Here is a 15,936-nt window from a genome sequence, read left to right as displayed (position 1 = left end):
TCCCATACCTCTCCCCGTCAGCCCACTAAAATTAATCCAATATCGATGAAAAACTTACGCCATATACCCGCGCGTACAGCTTTATGTACGCGCGGGGGAAATTAAATGCGGGAAAGAAGAAAAATAAAAAAGAAGCACGATGAATAAAAAATTATTCAATATCGCCATCTACTAGTTTTTCCTAATTCAACGGCTGATGTAATTATTTATTTATTTTTTTTTTTATTCATTTCTGTCGGTAGCGTCGTGTTAACGTAGCGCGCTCTCGAAGGATTTCAATTATATTCGCGGCGTGAGGAACCTCGACGCCTGGGCAAGAAATGTCCCTCGATTCTCTCGTCTCGGCGCCTAGCCTCTCTACGCGTATAGCGACGCGACGTTGGTTTTGTCCGGTACGTTAAACGAATGCAACGAATTTGTTCAACCTACCGGAGAGTTGAAAATTCGAAAATTGAAAAAACCGACGGAACGAGGACACGGACGCTCTGAATTCACCCCGGCAATCCGCCGCCGTTTACATAATTTCGAGGGCGTTTCTTTAAAAATAAATTACTTTTTAAAAATATCAAAATTTCAATATCTCCGGATGTGGTTTTTACCCTTTTCTCTTCCTTCGAATTAGCTCCCACCACTCGGCTGTAAAGTCCGTGAAGACGACGACGACGACGACGACGACGACGACTATACGAGTCCTTATATTCTCGAGTGTACACAACTTCCCTCTGGAACTTCCGCGCGTCCTCGTCCCCGTCCCTCCGCTCTTCGAGATCGCGTGCACGCGCGCCAACCGAATTATTATCGTACATACGAACTTTCGTCGCCGCAACTCGACGCGCGCAACTTCTCTCAACTCTTGCTAATATTATGTGTACGCACCTACCCTCCCCGTCACACGTACATACGTATACCTCTGCACACACACACGAGGTTGATAAGGATTATAACACACACACACACGTATTACGCTAACCTCGTGGCGAGTAGGACCAGTTCGTTCACGCGGGTCACGTGTAACTTGCTTTTTTCTTACCGTTTTTTGACGTTTTACCTTTTTTCGCCGCGTGCACACCTATACCCGCGACTTACGAATGTACACCTCGGTGTGTACGCGTGCGCGCGAACCGACATATGTATTATATTTATTTATAGTTATGTGTAACATATATATATATATATGTATATATATATGCGCATTGCATATAGAGGATACGCGTTAAACCAGTTTTACTTCTCTCCTCGCCCACACTCGAGAGACTATGTCGAAAAGAGAAGAGAAGAAATGCCGTGTACATATATGTGTGTATATATATACATATATATGTACATACGGATGCCGCATATACGTATACGTGCAAGACGAAGTTAAAATTGCACGGCGCATGCGGTCGTAAGCGGCTCTTCTCCTCCTTAACTACCCCTACCATTTCCACATTTTACTCGGCGTGTCCCTCCTCCGTTTACCTCCTTTGTTACTCAATGGGGAAGAGTTCTTTGCTTGCCGGTGCCGCTGCCGCTGCGCACCCTTCAAAACTTCCCGAAGAAGGACCGACCTCGCCAACCCTCTGACCGTATTACCGTTCACTACCACCACCGCCGCTAATTTTCCAACGCCGCCACCCCCCGCGACCCCCCGCGACCCCGTCGCCGCGGATTCAAACCGGATTTGGTACTCGACGATTCCTACTTTCCCTACCGAGGAATCCTTCCTACTCCCTCAAGCTTTATTCAACAGTCGTATCGTACGTATCGTGCGTATTCCGTGTGTGCGCCTCGTTTATGCCCGCTCAATTTTACCGTAGGAGTGTAATGGGAAAACATCGGGGACGCTGACGGTTTTCTTCTTCAACTGACGTGTACGTATGCCGGTTCACCACGTGCATGGGGCGGCGAGGATACGATAGTTGCCCGAAATGAATATAGAATACACGGTACATGCAGGAGAAGCGGAGGACACGTGAATAATGCAAAAGAAATCAGGAGTAAAATCCTAGCTGAGATCCGCGAGAGGTACGGCGCGGGGGGGGGGGGTGATACGATCGCGCGGTGGAATGCTGCGTTGAAATCGGTCCGAATCCCGTGATATACCCGCGCGGGGAGAATAAGGCGACCGCGGGGGATGAAAAAAAAAAAAAAGAAAAGAAGAGCGGAGGAGGGAAGGGATTTTCAGCTTGCATTGGGCGGGTGGTATTCGTACGAAATTGGCAGATAACCACGAAGGTGTTGCGACCTATAGGTAGCGGCGAAGAATGATAAATAGATATCGTATATGCGTGCGAAGTGAGATGGTATATTGAATTTTTCATCTGGTTCGATTTCGATTTTTTCTAGTTCCGGAAAATTCCAGAAATTTTTAATAGATGAAGCCCGAGTGAAACAGAATAGCGTTGCGAGGCTCGACGCCAGTCGTAGTTGAAAGTTGAAAGTCTATATAGCTGGCGTTGAAGAGCTTCGCGGTATGAATGGAGCCGGTGATTAGCGATTGGGAAGGGTATTTATCATTTCCGACTGTACGCGTATGCTCGGTTCGCTCCGCTGTCGATTCGTTCGACGATTCCGCAATTATCCGATACCACGCCGCGACATTCACTCGTTATCTACGTCGCGCAACGTTACTATACAAATTTCGATTCTTTTAAATGGCATTTAGTCGACTTTGATATAGATACCACGAAGCGAAGAATCAGCGGCCAGTCCGCGCGCGCTACGGCGTACCTACCACCCCCCTTATTGGCGTCTACGTATGCGAAGTCGATAAATTCTGGCTTATCGCTAGGCTCGTAATTCAAAAATTCACCAACCACACCTCATCCACCATTCTCTTTCTTTCTTCTTCGTGTTTCTTTCTTTTTTTTTTTTTCTTTTCTTCTTCATCCTTCTCACATATTCTCATATGCCAGCGGCTGCTTTCTGCCACGAAATTTTCGTGCTCCTCGTCCGCGCGCCGGATGATGTCTTTGAAAAAAATCGTTCGAGCATGATCTCGAAGGTCAGTCGGAGGTGCAGCGTGACTTATATGCCTCGATTGAAAGTGTACGGGTGTACCGCACGACGGGGAACATGATGTATATAACGTACAGCTATGAAATACAAATATCATGCGATGCGAGGAGAATTTGGAAAATATCTGTAATTAATCATGCAAAATGACGACAGTATGACTCGCTAAGCTGTTCTCCCAAGAGACCGTAATGAAGGGTGCGAAGGAACGGAAAAGGAAAGAAATGGAAAAAAAAAAATGAAAAATGTGTGAGAATCCATTCGCAGACGGACATTAAACAGATGTTCCCGTTGAATTATTCGAGTTCATTTTTTTACATTTGCCCGCTGCTGTATACGCGGAGAGTCGTGATGTGAAATACAATCAACCGGCCGTGCAGTTTAAATTTTTATCACTTGCACAATGTGTGAAACTCTGATGTCCCTTATTTATATACACTGAAACGCGTGTATCGTACGTGTGTTCGATATGCAGCGTAAAGCCGTGCGGCGGAGGACGTAGGTCGTCGAGGTCGACGCAGAGATCGAAAAAACGGGTTTCTCCGCACGAGATGAAAGTGAAACAGACGGATCGATTCATCGACGAATATCTTTCCTCGTCGTCGTCGCGTACACGCATCAACGATGAACCTTATTAGATTTTCACAATATCTTATTAATTATCCATATTTTTTCGTTCTTTTTTTTTTCCAATACTTTCGAATACGTTCGTCATTTTTATAATCTTGTATCGTCAAACGTCTCCTTTCATTCCACGGAGACGAATCAGTTCTTCGTTCCTCATATATTTTTTTTTTTTTTCTATTTTTTTCATAATTTTTTTTTCAATTATTCTTCGCCTCTCGGAGCGATTAGATTCTTTCGTTGCGGTCCATTGATATATACCGGATTACCGTTGAAGATCGAATGTAAAACAAAAAAAAAAAAAAAATGAGAAAAACAAACTAATTAAAATGTACCGGGAAATGTCATATTTAATCGTCGTTACATCTCGAGACCAAACACGTTTTAATCGGTGTAAATAATTATTGCGGATAATAAAGTACGTCCCATGCGGGGGCCTGATTAGTCAGTCTGTGATTGTAATTTAGAGCCTCGCTTAATTTTTGTTATGAAACGATCATTATTATTGTAATTATTTTCTTCTTCGTTTCCCTCTCTCGTTCTCTCGCCTTTAGTTAGTCATTCGAGGCCCTTATTACAATCACATTCGTGACCTACTTAATCTATTTCTCGCAGTACAGTAGCTACGAACGCTCAGATCGTATGAAACGGCATCGCTGCAACAATGCAAAACTTGAGTCACCAGGAGTTCGATTGTCCCTGATGAAAATATTCGGTTTTTTTTTTTTTTTTTTTTATGTTTGCACAAAGTCGCGCGAGCGTAAACTTGTCCGCGAATATTCCCTGGACACGAACGACAGTCGGACGTACTTGGAGCACCCGAACAATTCTCATTGTTGGGAGAAGATGTCCGAATGATTCGCCCTGGGGTCCCCCCGCGGTGGCCGGTCCTATTTTCAAGGTCGTTAAGTTTTAGATCGATCCGCGACTCGATGCGTTTATTGGACTCGAGAAGAGGTAACGAGTTTCATTAGCCGGCTACGCGCGTCGTCGTTATTCTTACGATATTGGACGTGGGTTGAGCCCGTTGCCGATGAATGAAGAAATATTTCCCTCCCTATTATCATACGACCCACCGTAACGACGGCGGCGTCTCGCACACGTTCAGACGCCAGTGTACCCCGCCGTACTCGGAGATCGCGCAATCAGCCGCTGCAGTTCTGCGATTATCGGCGGCTCTCTTTATTACATTAAGGCTCGGCGGTTTAACGGCGGCTATCGGTTGCGCGCGGTGTCACACACACGCCTCACGATACCGAGCAGGTACAGAGAATGTCACAGAAAATCCCCGATATGCCTGCTGTGGCCGCGCGGAACGAAAAGGAGAGGCAACTGCAGCGATTCGCCCTTCGCGTAACGCTGTTACTGCGGTAATACGCGCGTGAATAATTTATTGCCGCTTTTATGCCCGGAATATGACGTCACTTTTGTAGCGTGTGCGACGTTTCGAAGATGTCACTGTTCGGTAATTAAAGTTCGTTGGGTAAGAAGAGTGATTGCGATATTGGATGAAAAAATTACGGGGGACCTTATCGTTCGATAAATAGGTCGGTACCGCTGGAGCTTTCCGAGGTGTATCGGTACACGCGCCGATCTGTCGAGTAATCAAAAGTATGGGAAATAATAAAAAAAGAACGTTCCAACGGCTGAGCTCATCACCGAAAAAAAACATTTTATTATCATAATATGACGGCTGCACGCACGGGGGATCAGTTATGAATTTCTCGAAGGTCAGTGACAGGCCCAAACTGAGGCAATATCACCTACCTTTCTGGGAGCCATTAGAATTCTCAATGCTAATTTGACGTGAATCTGACGACTGAAATTTTCTACGTGCTTCGTTACCGCGCGTACGATCGAAATACTCAACCCAGAATTAAGTATTGAGGTGTTATTACGGATCACATCATACTTCGGAGCTACGCCGTATCTCCTTTTTTTCTTCTTCGCTTTAATTGTATGAAAAGAAAAGAAAAAAAATTGTTCAACGCCACTTTACTACCGAGCACATGGCCTATAAAATTATAATTAATCTCTGCCGCCGAATATGCGTACGTGGTAAAACGTGTCCAAACGATCAAAACTTTAACCGACCGTTATATCTTATAAACGCAAGTTCTCGTCTGTTCTGGTATATTATATTTTCGTATTTCCGTAGACGCCACGGACGAACTGTGAGTATCTATCTTTTGATATGCTGCGGTAGCTAAACGCAGACCTAACCATACAACGAACGTAACTGAAGTGAATCTTTCTCGACGACGGACTTGACGAAAGGAGTCGTCTTCGCGTCTTGCTTTTTTCTCTATTCTCTGTTTTTTCTTTCTAGTTTACAATTTTTCTTTTTTTTCTTCAACGAATCGTTCTCTCCTATCCGTTTCACTCCAACCGCGAAGAATCGGAGCGTACCGCACGCCCGTCGCGCTTGTGTAATTTTTCCTCTGATCGCCCGCCTTTTTTTTTCTTCTTTTTTTTTTCAAATGGTTTTTTTTTTTTTTTTTTTTGCTTTTCATTTTTTTCCACGTGCGCGTATTGTATGTTAATATCGTGTAGCCTCCTATGAAGGCAACGCGAAAATTATCGCCAAGCTCATCGCATCGGTCGTTCGCGAGGCAAATAAAAAAGCGAATCTATTTTCGTCTATTACCTACAAACTTCTTACAACGTATTATTTCATTGGAGCGTTGAATTTTGAATCGTTTGGCGATTGGGGTCGGAGAGGCCGTTCGACGATTCTCTCCGCGCACGTTACAACCGGATCATTTTTCGACAATGATTCTCTCCCCACGTCTCGTATTTGGTAAACAGTCGAGTGAAGAAGAATTTGGAAAAATTTCAACGAAAAGGATAAAAGGGCGGAATAAAAAACACCGGCTGCTCATACGTTGTACGAATAAAGTGGGTATGGGTTAAAAACAGCCACGCGCTACGTTCGATTCTTATCGTGACGGTGGATTTCTGTTGACACACGTAGATAAAATTCTGGCGTCCCGCACATACGTAGTTACAATATTTAAAGGTTAATGTACGTAAAAAACCTGAGCTAATCCACATAATATCGTATACGACGATCGCATTCGTGTGACGGAAGACGCACCGCGGCTCGTACGAGATAATTTTTCCATGAGTTTTTTTTTTTTTTTTTTCCCGTTCGCTCGCTTTCATTTTCTCGTCCGAATCTCGTCGATTGAGACGTAAGGAATCCGGTGATTCTTCACAGAGTAGCGAGTGGAGCAGAGTTGGCGGGATTTTTATTCATAAAGTGCAGTGCGGTACAATGATGCAAGCGGGTCATTACCATCGCGAATTACGTATTAAATAATAAACGTGCCTCGTGTACCGCACACCTACAGATGTACGCGTTACACGAGTACATCGCGTATAAATACATCTCGAGAGAGAGAGAGAGAGAGAGATGTATTCTATTCTTAGAATAAACTGGTATGATACTATCCCCGGTATAATTAAATTATCGTCTATTATACCGCGACACAGTGTCTAGCCCGCGCGATTTCCTCATTCCCATGCAGAAATCCTGATTCTGGTATAATAATGTACCACACTTATTGGAGAGATATCAGGATGTCAAGGCTGAAACGAGGAAGTATATAGTGTAACAGGTATTTCACGAATACGCTCTATACGTAGAGGTACTCTTAAACGCACGTACCGGGTGGGCGAGAATCGAGAAACAGGCAACCCTCGGGTTAGAGTAAATCCGAATTGAAGCCTCCCCCGGAGTCATCCGACTCTCATTATTTATTTATTTTTTTTTCTTTCATCCAAAAAACGCTTACAGTCCACTTATGGAGATCCAAAAAATATTGCATTCCTAAAAATCAACATCCTTCTCCCTCGGGGAAAATTTTTCTCTCGGATCATTCCATACTCCATACGTTTTTTCCGGTACACCCTATGTGTATATCTGTAAAACGTACAACTTCACGCCGTATTAATACGTACAGCTGTAATTTCCACAGACTGCGCCGTCACTCTTTCTATCTTTCGTCCGCGTTTCTGATTTTCTTTTCTTCTTCGATTCTCGCTTGTTTTTATTCCGTTTTTTTTTTTTTTTTTTTTTTTTGTGTTTTTTGTTTTTTCCATCACGGGGGAGCGAAACTTGTACGACCCGTATCGATATACACAGGTTTGAACGCGCGAGGGGGACAGAATACTAACGCGACAATTTCACGACTCGATTCGACGCACGCGTTGTTTTAATTGTAAAAGCGTAGTCCGCCGGTCCGAGATAACAAATACCTCTCAATCACGGTCGTGACCAAGGATTTATATATATATATCGGATCGATTTCGGCCACTAAAAAACGCGACGCGACTCGGTACGACAACGCTCACACGTATCAGATTCTTCTTTGATCTCTTTTTGCTTTCGTACAGATACCGTCCGAAAAATGAAAGGGGAAAACTCGACAAGTTTCACGCACACATGTGCCCGATAATTTATCCTCATGATTTACGCTCGTATCGACGATTGATATTTGTTTCTTTTTTTTTCTTTCTTTTTTTTTTTCTTCTCCATTAACCCCCACTTCTATCTCCGCGTGGGCGATCGGGCTGAAACGTTTATTTTAAAAAGACGTATTTTATATCGTTCCAGTGTTGTAACTGTACCCTTCAATTTTTCCGCAGTCGGTATTTCCGTAGATTTGTTAAAAAAATTTAGGAGAGCGGCGGAGAGATACACGAATGAAAAAAATGTTGAAAACAAAAAGAAAGAAGAAGATGAGTCAATGGGCGAGGTGGCAACTGGCAACGTTGCTGCTGCTTTTGATGCTGCTGCTGCTGCTGCTGCTGTTACTTGTGGTTCATATATTTGCGATTCTGAACATATAAACGACAAAACCCGTCGCGTCGCGCGAGGCGTGCCGCTATACATGTTACATACGCTATACACTACGTATAAGCGAACTCGAGTCAACTCGAGTCAAGTCAAGCCGGGGCGAGGCGAGGCGAGGCGAAACGAAACTTACTGCGATGATGTCACTGCGTTTTAAACTCCGTGAGCCCGAGGAGACGATATTATGAGTATAGTTTATAATTTGTACCATGTAATAGCTGCAGGTTTTTTTCTTTTTTTTCTTTTTTTTTTTCTTTCTTTCTTTGAAGCGTTCACGAAAATCTGCATGGACACCGTAGGGCGCGACGCATTCGAAATACACATCGTGGAGGGTTTCTGTTTACCAAACACGAGGGGTCACCGGTGTCGATTTTTTCCCACATGCGGCTTTCACCGGGGGCTCAAACGAAACCAGATGCAACGTAATGGAATGAAAAATAAATCAAGTTCAGCTGAAATTCCGTGAACAGGTTCTCCGGGCATTTTAACGGTGCAAAGTGTTTTGTTTTTTTTTTTGTTTGTCGCGATTCTTCTCCTGCCGCAAACATCCGAAACACTGCGAGTTTCTTGACTACGATACCCGTAGTCTACGGAAATTTTCGAGGTCTCTCGATAATATCACTTTCGTAGCTTATGATAATGATAATGATAGTGATAATGAATTCCATTATCTCCTTCATCCGCTGTCCTTCATTTCTTATCTCGATCAATGAAAATTCCTGCTCGAAAATTATCACCGTAGGTGTACATGAGGAGTGTGGTTCGCGGAGCAAAAAATACTTTTTAGTTGAATCCACTTCGAATTTTCATAAGATGAGAGAACATTTCAGTTGTCACGGTGATTCGGCGAGGCTGCAGCTCGCGGTTCCGAGATCTTCTTAGATCGGACGATCCGCGTCGTCGCGCCGGGTAGTCTATGGCGATGGCGGGAATTATTTAATCAGGTCGCGAGCTTTCGGGTTCGTTGTCCCACTTTTTTGATTGTCAATAAATAGCTAATATAAATCTACTGTAAAATTGGCGTGATTCAGTCGATCTATTTGTCGCGATTGTATCACGAACGAAACGCCGCGCCGGTGCAGGTTTCAGTTGGTGGTTCGTTCCTCCTTTTCTCATCTGAAATTAGCGTCGAGTTGGCCGATACGTAAATAAACATTTATCGTACTAACAATAAGTTCCGAGGGAACGCCCGTCTCGGAGCCTCCCCTTCTGTCACTCCGCTCTGCTTAGCCTCATTTCGCGCATCGGACGGAAATATTCGACTTCGAGGAATAACTGGGCCTTCGTATTCCCCACTTCTACTTGCCATTTCACATCCGCGGCATTCGTCTCGCGGAAAAGCGGCGCATAATTCGTCGACATTCTTTCCCCGCTCGATCGCGGGGTTACGCGAAAAACCAGCCGAATCGCCGCCGACGCTGAAATACCAGGAAGAACGCATACGACGTCGATACAGATAGACAGTTGGCGTTCGCGGATATGGATATAAGCATGGATAGATATAAGTGTATCATTTGATTCGAAGTGTCGGCGATACCACTCGAGGCAGCATAATGTCCGACCACGATTATCGTCCCATAGTCAGCGACCGTAATCTTGATCGTCGCGGCTATATTACACGGCTATACGGTCGCGTATAGTTAATTATTATCGCAAGACCGGCCCACACACCATCGAATTTCAGCTTTTCTATACACGCTATTCGTCTATACTATTACTAACTGTACAATAATGCGCCGGTAGAATCAGAGCCCTGAACGTTTTTGAAAAATGTTTCAACAATTATTCAACGATCTTGCCGCACGACGATCTCAATATGACGCACAAATTTGCTTCGTTCTTTTTTTCTCTCCTTTGGAATCTTATTTCACTTTTCGCGGATGATCCGTCGCGTCGCATATGGAGAAAAAAGAACAAGACCGCAGGTCCGAGGATGGTACAGCGGTTGAGCGGAAAAAAAAAAAAGGATTAAAAAAAGACAACGAAGATCGAGCCTTGAATCGGCTTAAAAATTAAGGGCGTTCGTTTTGTTGTTTGCTTTAGAGAAAGCAAGACTCGTATACGTGCGTAAGAGAATAACCGAACGTTTCGTAACTATATACGACTCGTATACCCGAAGCTCATGCAAAACCTGACCATCTACGGCGACCTCCTCGTGATTTATCTTTACGTATGGTAATGGACAGCGATTCAGATCCCTTCGCACCACTATAGGTATAACTACTATTCATAATCTGAACGGACACGTACGAACGCTTTAACCATTCGTCTTTTTTCTAATTTGTCGTTTTTTTTGTTTTTTTGTGTTCACATTCATCTCTGATCTTTGTACTTCTTGGGCATAACCGTATGGGACGAGAGAAGGAAACGGAGGATGCACGCGGTGGCCGATCGATCGATCGATCGAAACGTCGTTAGGGATTATTAATTCGCTCGAGATGAGAGGATTTCTAATGGAAATCACGCGGAGCGATTTTCAATACCTGCTTAACGCGAATGTCCGGGAAAAGTTTTATCGCAATTGCGAACTGCAGCGTGGCGTAATAAGAGCGAAAAAAAAAAAAAGTCAACGTGTGAAAAGATTCGAGTCGTGTACGTCACTCGCGCGATATGTGTTTGACCATTCATTAGCGACGATCTCTCGGCATCAAATATCACGCGTGCCTCCTTCGGCTCACGGCTCTGTAGCTGTACATATAGGTATACCCGCGCAGCGCGTATGTACAAGTGTGATAAACAACGTGGATTAACTTCCGAAGTCACATTCAAATCACCGAAGGCTCCGAATTATTTTTTTCCCTTTCCATCGATATCTCATTTCGGCACGAACATCGGAACGACGATCACCGAAATGAAAAGTGCAGTCATCGGTATATTGTAATATTCATCCCCGTGTACCGTACATCACGGAGTCTGACGTTGTGACCTACTGCCGTGGTCGTTTGAACGAAAAAATGAAAACGAAAAAACAAAAACAAAAACAAAAAATAAAGGAAAAATTTCAAACAGTTGTACAAAGCTCCGGAAACTTCGGTCGCGAGAAGTTTATTGTTAGGCGGAGTATGTGCGGACGATGTACGTACGTACGTACGAACCGCTGCAGCTGGCTGCTCGCCGACGTAGCGTATTACTTTGCAAAAGGAAAATAAAAAAAAAAAAACCGCCGGGGTATTGCGTAAAACACCACGACACGCAAAACCTCGTAGGGCGACAATTTTCCTACTTCGAATTTTCGAAGCGTAGTAGCCGGACCCGGTTTTTCTCTCATTACCCTCGTCGTGATCGATCTTCTGACCGCCGCGGCGCGACCGATTTTCCTTTTTTTTTTTTTTTTTTTTCTCTCTCGAATCATACCCCGAGTTGTGCGGCGTGAAGTTTCAACCGATCGAGTACAATATTCTTCTTCGTCGCTCGCGACCACGCTCGATGAATACAAAGGGGGGAGTTTAAGAGAAACGGTACGGTATTCGAGTTGCGTTGCAGCAACGCCGGCATTTGCTCGGCGTCGCACGCGCTTCGTCTTCTTGCGACCGATAATTTAAATATTTGTGCGTTAGTGCGATCGCCGTAGCCGTCGCCGTATAGCCGTCGCCGTATCATCCGTAACGTCGTCGCATCGGCACTGGTGTGCGACAGTCAGGCCACGCTGATGTCATTGGCTCCCAAGCTGACGTAAGATATATTCTTCCACAAACAAAGCCTCGTACAGTACGAGTGTATACGTGTATACGTATATACACACGTCCCATCGCCCACCCATCTCATATCTAATGGTATCGACAAAAAACGAACGTGAGGAACGAGGGATTCAATGTCTAAACTATTCATTACTCGGTTTTATTACAGCTGTAACAGTTATTGACGATTAGAAACGAAAAAAAAAAAAAGGAAAAAAAGAAAAACGAAATCTTTCGTTCGCCGAGGACAAGTATTATAGGCTATACGAAGGTAGAGGTATCGAAAAATTCTTTTCCGGATCGGAATTTTGATTTTAAATTTTTTTTTTTTTTTTTGTCTTCGCACACCCCGAGCGTAAGCGCCGCGAGACGAGGGAAGAGATGAGAAATCGAAAGTGTTTGAAAGTGTTAAATTTCTGAATCGACGAGTTTCACGTTACACAAAGCGCCTCTGACTACCGTGCGACGAACGATCGATTACTGATTCGATTTCTTTGCAACCGATTTCTTTCGGCTGCTGCTGTATTTTACGAAGGCGAAATTCGCTTCTCGCACTCTAGGATTCTCCCTGATGCTCGATAGGCCCGGGACCGTTACACGCGTTAATTACTCTTGGAAATATAATTTTCTACGTAGAAGATATGCGCCGGATCGGGGCTATCGTTACTCCGCTACGTAACCAGAGCACTGAGATACACTCAATAATTATTTAATGATAATTGGAAACCCGAAACTGCCTAACGCTGGATTTGCTTCGTTTAAAGCCGGGAACTACACAGTTCTGGAATCGATCGATTTCGGATAATCCCCGCGCGTCGTCGAGCCAAGATTGTAATTACCGTGCGTACCGTACGCGCACACACGTGCGTGCGTATCATCGAATATACGATCGGCAATAATCGCTGATATTAGAAAACAAAATTTAACCTCTCGACTTGTCCATCGAATGCGAAACGAGCGAATTGATCGCGACGACCTGTTGCGAGTTTTTCCCCGTTTGTTCGCATGCATAATTCGTATCGCGGTCGCACACGTGAGGTTCGCGTTCACCCTATTAAATGAATTAAAATTTCTCTCGTAGCTTCCGGGCTTTCGTTCGCCCATTTTCCCACGCGCGAATCCGCACGGAGGATAGGCGCGTACGCAATTACGGATATGGGCTGGAGAGGAAAAAATAATGAACTAACAGAAGAGCAAGGAAGCGCGGATGCGCGCGAAAATTTCACGGTCAAGTTTTTTTCTAACAAATATCCAAATACATTCAATAAACATTCACACGGTGCCCCGTTGTTTGATCATCCGAGATGAAGTGTACGCGAGGTAAATAAAAAAAAGTATAAATTATTTATTTTATATTCAATGTCCATTTCAATTTGTAAAACGAAATAAAATTAATTCAAGGATTAGGCGATAATTCGAAATCACTGCCCCCCCCCCCCCCCCCCCCGCATCGCCGTACCGATGAAATACACTTAGGCCGCAGTTGAATTTCCGACGACGGCGTACATCCATGAATAATCAGGTGTTTTTTGTGCGCAATTGTCACACCTATGACACGTGGGCTTTTATCAGATTCTCCCGCCTACGCGTATAATTTCGTCTTTCATGCGGGAGAATCCAGAGGAGGACCGCGGTGGCGGGTGGAATTGAATCGAGGACGCGAGTTTTTCCTTTTTTTTCGCTTTCCTCTTTGAAGCCTCGACGACGAGCGGTGCCTATTCTAACTTTTAGAGCTTGCATCGCGATTATGCTATAGTATATTTGGTGAGAAAGGGGGAGGCTTAATACCGCTACCGCTGCTCGTTGCATTCTCTCCGCCACGTGTGAGACAACCCCATTGCAGCTGCATGGGATTAAAGTTGACTGGAAAAGGAAGAAGAATATAAGGAATTAGGCGAAGAGTAGAGGGCGGCGACGGGGGGTGGCGAAGAAAAAATCCCCTTCGTCTTTGCCGCGCGTGTTAACAGGTAAATAATGCTCTTATGACTCCACTCGAGAACTTATACCACACGACGGAGAACGAGAGACTATAAAAAGAACGCCACATGCGACGACACGATTCGCAACGTTACATACGAGGGTGGGTACACGCGGCGGCTACGGAGCGAGGAAGGGAACCGCGGAGGGAAGGGAAAAAGCAAAGGGAGACGCGCGGGTGTTTCGCGTCTTCGCGTAACCTCGAAAGCACTCTTCAAGCCGTCCCTTCTCTCCTCTTCCATTTCTCTCTCCCTCTCTCTCTCTCTCTCTCTCTCTCTCCGTCGCTCTCTTCTCACCGTCCAAAGTCACGTGGTTGGGTAGCGATGCCGCGCTATACCCAAGAGGGGAGCTTACAGCTGAACCACCCCATCAACAACCACCCCTAAATAGTCTATTGTCTGACATTCTCTGATATCAGGGTAGGTCGTCTCGACCCAACTTGGTGCGGCGCGCACGCCGCACTTGTCGCCGCTCGGCGAACGGCACCCTGCACGTAATTTCGCCGATGGTTCTCGATGATTTTTAGCGATTCTCGAATTTTATCGTCGTCGTAGTTCAATTTCCGTCCAACGACGAGAGCGCGAATGATTTTCTTTATGCTGCTACATTCCACGAAAGGAGACTCGAGGAATCCTTTTGACTCGGATTCACGAGTCGCGTAGCGATCGAAGGATAAAGGGCGAAAACGGCGCTAGTTTCCAAGCAGTCTTACAGACAAGCGATAGGTGACATTTCGTCTGTTCTATTTCTTGCTATTATTCATTCGTATTTAACGTCTCCCTCGTTCGTACCGTGATATACTTTTGTCCGATTTTCAACGTACGAATGTGACGTGACGTGAGCTCCTCTTGTCTGAATCGCGATATTATATGGAGACACGTTCGAGCGTCCTTCGTTTTAAAAGTATCACCTTTCAGTGGTTTGTATTCTGATGTAAATTTTCATGCAAATTTGGACTGTTCACACTTTTCTCAACCCACTCTGTACAGGTTGTATGCTTATCTCCTCGGCAGGCGTTATAACTCGAAGAAATAAGAAAACGAAAACCAAAGAAAAAAAAAAAACAAATCCCGACCTCTCGAAATCTAAACTGTGAGAACATCAGCGACGTTTTTTACTCGATCGAATCAATTCAATTTACGATAACATCGGTAAAGGGTGCGGATATATTCTAATTTCAAATTCTTCAACGTCAATTATCACCCCAGTAGAAATCAACGCAATTTCAAAGGTTTTTTTCAATCACGTTTTTCGGTAACATCATATTTCCCCGCATCGAAATCGATGACGATCCACTAGCTCGCACGGTCTGCTTCACGCGTTGACTTTCTTTCGCTCTTAATTATCTTCGCAGACGCGATCTCCACCTCCCTTCAGCCGCGTAACGCCGTGCGTGAAAAAAAAAATCTCTACGCCCGCAGAGAGAAAAGAGTTGTAAAAACATCTCGATTTTGTTTGTACGGAGCATCGGGGAAATAGCTTCCGCAATAAATACCTCCTACACCCCCGCAACGTACAGTTTCCGCCGCACCTTCGCTCACCTCGTCAAAAGTTTGTATAAAAATCCGCAAACGAGCATCGGGGTTGCATTCCAAATACGACGAGGGTGTGCAGAGGAGGGCAGGAAGGGAGCGTTGTTTCTTTTTTGTTCTCTCTTCTTCTCCTCTCGCTTCTTCTTCATTTTTGTTTCTTCAACCGTTCGGCGCGACTTACTCGACGCGATAATACACACCCACGTACTCACACGAACGTGTTACGTGTGACGAATAATGCGCCGGCGTGTTGAAATATTATAAACGCTCC

At 44.7% G+C, this 15,936-nt stretch overlaps 1 protein-coding gene and 1 long non-coding RNA gene across 38 annotated transcripts in view; one reads left to right on the top strand and one right to left on the bottom strand.

Moving 5' to 3' along the window:
- LOC105689010 (basement membrane-specific heparan sulfate proteoglycan core protein) overlaps positions 1-15,936 on the top strand; it is a 99,744-nt gene that overhangs the window by 7,207 nt on the left and 76,601 nt on the right. The gene's annotated exons all lie outside the window — the stretch shown is intronic.
- Positions 6,055-8,430, bottom strand: LOC125500264. Its single transcript, XR_007277542.1, has 2 exons — positions 7,292-8,430; positions 6,055-7,212 (listed from the first exon to the last, which is right to left on the bottom strand). It is a non-coding gene; the product is annotated as an uncharacterized LOC125500264 (long non-coding RNA).

Source organism: Athalia rosae, chromosome 1 (assembly GCF_917208135.1).
Source record: "Athalia rosae chromosome 1, iyAthRosa1.1, whole genome shotgun sequence".
NCBI classification, from domain to species: Eukaryota; Metazoa; Arthropoda; class Insecta; order Hymenoptera; family Athaliidae; genus Athalia; species Athalia rosae.
The sequence above is the reverse complement of the archived record's forward strand: the minus strand, read 5'-3'. Positions and strand labels throughout refer to the sequence as shown.